This window comes from Berghia stephanieae, chromosome 11, assembly GCF_034508935.2.
Source record: "Berghia stephanieae isolate SIO BIC M18660-M18661 chromosome 11, UCSD_Bste_1.3, whole genome shotgun sequence".
NCBI lineage: Eukaryota > Metazoa > Mollusca > Gastropoda > Nudibranchia > Aeolidiidae > Berghia > Berghia stephanieae.
In genome coordinates, this window is record NC_088370.1 from 1,670,779 (window position 1) to 1,678,278 (window position 7,500).

Consider the following 7,500-nt stretch of genomic DNA (forward strand, 5'->3'; position numbering starts at 1 on the left):
CTACTACTACTACTACAGAAGCTAGAAAATACCAGATAAGAAGGACAGGCCACTTATTACACGTGAGCCATCATCTCATAACGGTGTCAAGATGAGACAGTCAGTACTCAGAAATATACATTTAGAAATAGAATGATGAGAAATCCTAGCGGGTACTACTACTACTATTACTGCTACTCCTACTCCCCCGCCCCCCTCTCAACCTCTCTAGCCCTAATTACCTCCCTCTCCCCCCCCCTCTCTCTCTCTCTCTCTCTCTCTCTCTCTCTCTCTCTCTCTCTCTCTCTCCCTCCATCCATCTGTCCATCGCATGCCCATTCCCCTCCCCGAGAACGTTTCAATCTTTATCAAATTATAAAATCTCCTTGTGCCAGTCTTGTCCGATGGTTTTCTGGAACGTTCATCAATTATTCATGACCCTGGGTGACTGCACCGTGTCTGCCCTAACAAAAGCCACTCATTTCGATTCATATCATTTCAATGGGGCCATTCGTGTCAAAATGAAGGAATGCGTTTGAATTACTTCAATGCCCATGATGATGTAATGAATAATAAATACAATATGATATCATAAAGAAGATAAGACATTCCTGCGTTGTCGCTTATATAAGCGTTGTCGCTTATTGTCGCTATCCCAACGTCCACTTATTCGCAGGTCTGATAACCCAATTCATTATGAGGGTCATTGTTGTAATGGAAATCTCAAAAAATGACGCTGAATATTGTCCATTACACAACAATGTTAAACCAGGCCCATAAGTGTGTTCGGATGTCAGACCTGCATAAATGTATACGTCGGACTCATCGTATCAATCTGTTATCGCTTGAGGATGAAATCAAAACCAAAAAAAGTCAATTTAAAGTTTAAATGTTACCGAAGTGAACTTATTTGCAGGTCTGATAACCCAATTAACCGGTAAATAACCACGCCTCTCGGACAATTGTCATAATGTAAACAATGGCAGTGATTGGTAGACGCAGCAAACTACACAGGTTTTGCTGTCGATGGTATGTGTTAAGTAAAATACCCACTGTTCTACCTCTTGATCAGTTGAATCAGCACAGAAAACTATGTGTAAACTTAAACGTTTTTAATATGATCGAGGAAATTGTGTGATAACTAGTCACCCGTTTGTCAATATAAAAACAATAATAACGATCATAGAGAGGTCGAATTCGTTCACATTGTTGTTTATAAACAACCAACTATGTTTGTCCGAGCACGTGTGAAGGTGTGTCACAAATTCCATGTTTTGATTGGTCAAAAATCTACTGGTTAATTTGTTATGGGATCCTCTCAAACCAACGGAAAATATTGTTCTTCACAACGATGTTAAATCGAGGCCATTATTGGGTTCGGTTGTCAGACCTGCAAGTGTGTAAACGTCGAATGTAACTTATCGCCTCAAGCCGGTATTGTCTGGGTGGGGTTCCTGACCTCCCATAGTGGGCTGGGAGGTTTTTGCTGTGACTTCTAGCCCCATATGTCTGTTTTCCAATTTGATTTCGGTCTGTCTTGGAATTGGATTGTTTAGTTTTGTCCTGACCCTGGCCGGAGTTATTGGCTGGGAGGGAAGAAGAAGAAGAAGAAGAAGAAGAAGAAGAAGAAGAAGAAGAAGAAGAAGAAGAAGAAGAAGAAGAAAAAAAGAAGAAGAAGAAGAAGAAGAAGAAGAAGAAGAAGAAGAAGAAGAAGAAGAAGAAGAAGAAGAAGAAGAAGAAGAAGAAGAAGGAGGAGGAGGAGGAGGAGGAGGAGGTGGTGGTGATGGAGGAGGAGGTGGTGGTGGTGGAGGATGAAGAAGAAGAAGAAGAAGAAGAAGAAGAAGAAGAAGAAGAAGAAGAAGAAGAAGAAGGAGGAGGAGGAGGAGGAGGAGGAGGTGGTGGTGGTGATGGAGGAGGAGGTGGTGGTGGTGGAGGATGAAGAAGAAGAAGAAGAAGAAGAAGAAGAAGAAGAAGAAGAAGAAGAAGAAGAAGAAGAAGATGAAGAAGAAGAAGAAGAAGAAGAAGAAGAAGAAGAAGAAGAAGAAGAAGAAGAAGAAGAAGAAGAAGAAGAAGAAGAAGAAGAAGAAGAAGAAGAAGAAGAAGGAGAAAAATAGAAGAAGTAGAAGGAAGGAGGAGGAAGAGGTGATGGAGGAGGAGGTGATGGAGGAGGAGGTGATGGAGGTGATGGAGGAGGAGGTGGTGGTTTAGGGAAACCACAACCAAGACATAAATCCATAATCATTAATAGTAAATACTGTAGAACCGACTGACTGGCCCAATCAATCCTTTGTATTGTGTGAGTCACGCAGCTGCTTGTCTTTTGGACAAGCAAATGGAAAGCAAACAACAACAATAACAACAACATCAACAAGAACAACAACAATAAAAACAACATGAACAACAACAACAACAACAATTATATCAACATTATCAACAACAACAGCAATGATAACAACAACATCATCAACAACAACAACAACAATACCAACAAGATCAACAGGAAACAACAACAATAAAAACATCAACAGCAACAATAACACAAACAACAATAACAAAATCAACAACAACAACAACAACAAGAATAACAATAACAATAACAACATCAACAACAACAACAACAACAACAACAACATCAACAACAACAACAACAATAACAACAACAACAACAACAATAGCAACAACAACAACAACAACAACAACAATAACAACAACAACAACAATAACAACATCAACAACAACAACAACAACAACAACAACAACAATAACAATAACAATAACAATAACAGCTACAACAAACTGAATAAAAAACCAACCGTCTGTATTTTATATGATGATTTATGCAATTCTTATTTTATGGTTTATGTTGTAATCAAAATCAGACGAATGGCGACGATAAGGCTTGAATATTCATTTTTAATATTACAATTTTTTGTATTGTTTTGTTTTGTTATTTATATTTTATTTGCTAATTTTCTTTCTTTAAATCATTTTGTTTTGTTTTATTTTCTTTTGATTTGCATTTGAATTTTTGTGGCTTTTTTGTTTTTGTTTTGTTTTGTTTGTTTTGTTTAAATTATTTTTGTTGGCGGGGGGGGGGGGGGGGGGGGGGGGGGGTTCATAAGATGTATCATTTAATGATTAACATGGAAAAATCCATAAAATTCATTTTAATTTATATAATATTTTACAGAGTGGAAGGATGTGCTATTCTACAACAAAATGCTTTTTTTCCATTTTGGCTACAAATGCAAATTCATTGACATTTCCTGGATACAAATGCAAATTCATTGACATTTCCTGGCTACAAATGCAAATTCATTGACATTTCCTGGCTACAAATGCAAATTCATTGACATTTCCTGGCTACAAATGCAAATTCATTGACATTTCCTGGCTACAAATGCAAATTCATTGACATTTCCTGGCTACAAATGCAAATTCATTGACATTTCCTGGCTACAAATGCCAATTCATTGACATTTCCTGGCTACAAATGCAAATTCATTGACATTTCCTGGCTACAAATGCAAATTCATTGACATTTCCTGGCTACAAATGCAAATTCATTGACATTTCCTGGCTACAAATGCCAATTCATTGACATTTCCTGGCTACAAATGCAAATTCATTGACATTTTCTGGCTACAAACGCAAATTCATTCAGATTTCCAAAAATTAGGACGACCATCAGCTTGTTGAAATCCTTCAATATCGAATGAATGCGACGTGTACCTATATACAGGTCTGACATCCGAACCCACTTATGGGCCTAGTTTAACATTGTTGTAATGGACAATATTTTGCGTCATATTTTTGAGATTTCCATTACAACAATGAGCCCATAATATGTGATTGGGTGAGCAGACCTGCACATAAGTGCACGTCGAGTGAATGTATTTGCTAGCTAATTCAATCCCTTGATTGTCTACAAAATAATAATAGGATTCAATAGTCTGACGTCACGTCCGCCCAGCAACCTGCAGCAAGCTGCTTTCTAAACAACGAAAATCGGTACTCTTAATTCTTCATGCTGGCTAGAACTTTTTCACTTGTCATGTGATCAGAATTTATAGAAGTTAGAAGACGATCAGATTTATAATGTTTTTCTCCTCTAGATACACTTTTATGCTCGTCGGAGAAATATTTCATAAGGGCGTCCGCCATTATTCCGATAGTTTAGAACCAGTTACTAAGTTACTATGCTTCATTACGAGGGAAGTGACGTCACGAATGTTGAAGCCTATTACAATGACGGAAACGAAGGGAACTGTTTTAACCGTGGACTTCGTAAAGTTATGGCCTGACACTGACCAAAACATGACGTCAATATGCCAGTCTTTGGCCACAAAAGAAAACAAATCGTGAGTTGTATTCGAAAGTTCAACCAATGAAATAACTTGTTTCCATGAGCTCTACTAACGACAACTCACTAGGCGGTGCAAAAAAACAAATAATGACGTCAAACTGCCAGTCCTTTTGGGTTTCATTGTCAGGTGGCTACGTTTTAACCCAATGTGGTGGCTTATGGCTTTTGGCTTATGGCTTTTGGTCATGGGTTGGTGCTTCGCCATCGTTTACTAAAAGCCTGACACGAGAACATTCAAGGACTTGGAGTTTGACGTCATATTATAATTTGATCGTAGCCATCGTTATGTTATAGCCTGATACTGAAATCCAAAAGGACTGGCATTTTGACGTCATTATTTGGTTTTTGCACCGCCTAGTGAGTTGTCGTTAGTAGAGCCCATGGAAACAAGTGGTCTTTGTTATTGTTTTTTGCCAACCGCGTTTATGAGTAATGCTCACTGAACTGTATTAACCCGACTATAAACGTTCATGGTTACACATAGCTTTGTGTGTTGGTCCGTTATACTTCCGGATGGCAATGTTATGAGCTTCTTAGCCAAGCGCATACTACTATCTATAGATAGCATGCAGATGACGTCACTCAGGCCTTTGTTATTGTTTTTGCCATCCGCGTTTGTGAGTTGTTCTCACTTTACTGTATTAACCATACTATCAAAGTTCATGGTTACACAGAGTTTGTGTGTTGGTCCTTTATACTTCCGGATGGCAATGTTGTGAACTCCTTGGCCAAGCGCATTCTATCTATAGTCTGGTTAATACAGTTTAGTGAGATTTACTCATAAACGCGGATGCCAAAAAACATAAAAAGACTTGATTGACGTCAACTTCGATCTATTTCTAGAAAGGACGAAATTGACCCATAATATGGCATATATAACAATTTCCAGCCATAATGAAGAAAGACGTTTTGTGAGAAGCGTCTCGGAGGTCTAGAACTGTCATTAAAAACTAACATGATGACAACAAAATAACTCTAATAAAATTAATGTATGATTTTTATATCTCACAAGCTCATCTTTTAAGAAGAGAAAATAAATCCATCTTTTAATTTCTATTATTCAGACAGGGAAACATAATTATTATGATTGTAAATCTGGAGTTTTCCCCGCGTTCCATTTCTATTAATGCTATGCGTTTGGCCAAATAGCTCACATCATGTCATCCGCCAGTCGGAAATATAACGGACCAGCACACAAAACTATGTGTGACCTTGAACGTTTATAGTTTGGTTAATACAGTTAAGTGAGAATTACTCACAAACGCGGATGGCAAAAAAAAACAATAATAAAGCCTTGAGTGACGTCAACTTCGTTCTATTTATAGATAGTATGCGCTTGGCGAAGCAACTCATAACATTGCCATCCGGAAGTATAACGGATCAACACACAAAACTGTGTGTATCCATGAACGTTTATAGTCTGGTTAATACAGTTAAGTGAGAATTACTCATAAACGTGGATGGCAAAAAACAATAATAAAGACTTGAGTGACGTCAAATTCGTTCTATATATATATATATATATATATATATATATATATATTATAGTCTGCTTTATACATTTAGTGAGAACTGCTCATAATAATGGAAGGCTAAAAACAATTACAACGAGATGAGTGACGTCAATCTCGTTCCTTTTATACAGACGACAAGAATTCCATATTTGATCAGTCAGACAGAGAAACATAATTATGATTTTCATCTGGAATTCTCTTGTGTTTCCATGTCTATTTCTGCCCTGCCCTTTAGATCCGATGTTCTCTTATTTGATGGTGATAATGCGGCTATGTGGTCGAGTGGTATGACACTCGCCTTTGGATCGGAAGGTCCTTGGGTTCGAGCCTTACACGGTGCATTGTTGTCGTTGGAGAAGACTCGTTTCGCAGATTCTCATATAACGAGTACCTCGCTGTTAACACGGGTTGTTGTCTATGTTGGAAAAATTGTAATATTATCGGTTATCAGGCATCATGTTTCTTTATATATGTTACGAGTCATGGGCCCTTTGTAGAATGATTTGAGCGTGTTTAGTGGACATTGCCCTATATAAACGCTCAAGTGTTTTTTGTTTTTTTAAAAGTATTTATTGCAACCATTTCAAAGCGTTGGGAATGACTGGTTGCTGAAAAATTCATTTATAGATAGTATGCGCTTGACTAAGAAACTCACAATATTGTCATCCAGAAGTAAAACGGACCAACACACACAATTATTATGTGTAACCTTGAACAGCTTAGTGAGAATTACTCATAAACCCAGATGCCAAAGAAGCAATAACAAAGACCTGAGTGACGTCAACTGCGTTCTTCTTCTTCTTCTTCTGCGTTCAATCTTTAGCTTTTAAAAGAATAAGTATGTATTGCCACCATTTCAGGGTGGGGTGGAGGGGGGGGTGGAGGTTCAGAACCTGGAATCGGTCTTGGTCCCTTTGCGTTTGAAGTGAGTGCTCTATCAACTGAGCTATCTCCCTAGCATGTGTCGACATTCATATTTGAATGTGTGATGTGTTGTAACCATTGTCCTGGTATGACAATCATATGATATGTGACCCGTTGTTCTTATCTGGTGTTCTCTATCGTGTGTCGTCATTCATATTTGATGGTGTGATGTGTTGTGTTGACAACCATACGATATGTGACCAAGGTTTGAAAGTTTTTGGTAGGATGAGGGTTAATTTTAATCGATGGACACTTGAAGGACGAGTTTTCTGGCCATAATTTTAAATATGTGTTTTTTCCCCCCAAAGTACAGTAGTTTTGTTCTCCTCCAGCTGTATCTATTTCCACAATAGAATTGTATGTATCGTGATTATTGTCTATAGAAATAGTCGTGGTTTTGTTTGTCTAATATGGCGACGTCTCGCCAGGAGCAAATAGTCAGATGATTGGGGAACGAGAAAGATATATAGATAGATGGATAGATATATAGATAGAGAATATGATGAGAGAAAGAGAGAGAGAGAGAGAGAGAGAGAGAGAGAGAGAGAGAGAGAGAGAGAGAGAGAGAGAGAGAGAGAGAGAGTTGAGATATATATTGGTGAGAGTGTGATGAGTGAGAGAGAGAGAGAGAGATAGACAGAGAGAGAGTGGAGAGAAAGAGTGGTGAGAGAATGTGATGATATATATATATATATATATATATATATATATATATAT

General features: G+C 37.9%; 1 protein-coding gene across 1 annotated transcript in view; it reads left to right on the top strand.

The window, feature by feature from the left end:
- LOC144956602 (transmembrane and coiled-coil domains protein 2-like) overlaps positions 1–7,500 on the top strand; it is a 432,530-nt gene that overhangs the window by 61,038 nt on the left and 363,992 nt on the right. The window lies entirely within an intron of this gene.